Here is a 352-nt window from a genome sequence, read left to right as displayed (position 1 = left end):
CACTTTATTATTGTTACGTTGCTGTACACGTCCCTCTTTTGTTGTGGCCTGTGAGCTGGTCGTAACATGTTGGGGGCTTTTTTGCTGTGAGTACAAAACCAGGACCTTGTTTGTGGTTTTCTTTAATTAACCCTAGTTGCTGTTGAGGCCATTTGGTTTAGTTGAGCTGGTCTATTGTTGTTTAAATGTTAAGTTGCACTCCAGTCATGTGTAATATAGTTTGATGTATAGATCAGGGGGCAAATGCTCATTTGCATCCTAAACCCCCAAAATATAAATTGGCTCAAATTATTGTATATGTTAATTATAATATATTAAATATAGGTTTTTGTCTGGAGGTACATGTTGGTCA

At 36.9% G+C, this 352-nt stretch overlaps 1 protein-coding gene across 3 annotated transcripts in view; it reads right to left on the bottom strand.

Annotated features, from left to right (window-relative positions):
* The window catches only part of cln3 (CLN3 lysosomal/endosomal transmembrane protein, battenin), a 21,748-nt gene that overhangs the window by 7,977 nt on the left and 13,419 nt on the right, over nt 1–352 (bottom strand). The window lies entirely within an intron of this gene.

This window comes from Etheostoma spectabile, chromosome 15 (assembly GCF_008692095.1).
Source record: "Etheostoma spectabile isolate EspeVRDwgs_2016 chromosome 15, UIUC_Espe_1.0, whole genome shotgun sequence".
Classification (NCBI taxonomy): Eukaryota; Metazoa; Chordata; class Actinopteri; order Perciformes; family Percidae; genus Etheostoma; species Etheostoma spectabile.
This window is presented reverse-complemented; position numbering and strand designations above follow the sequence as displayed.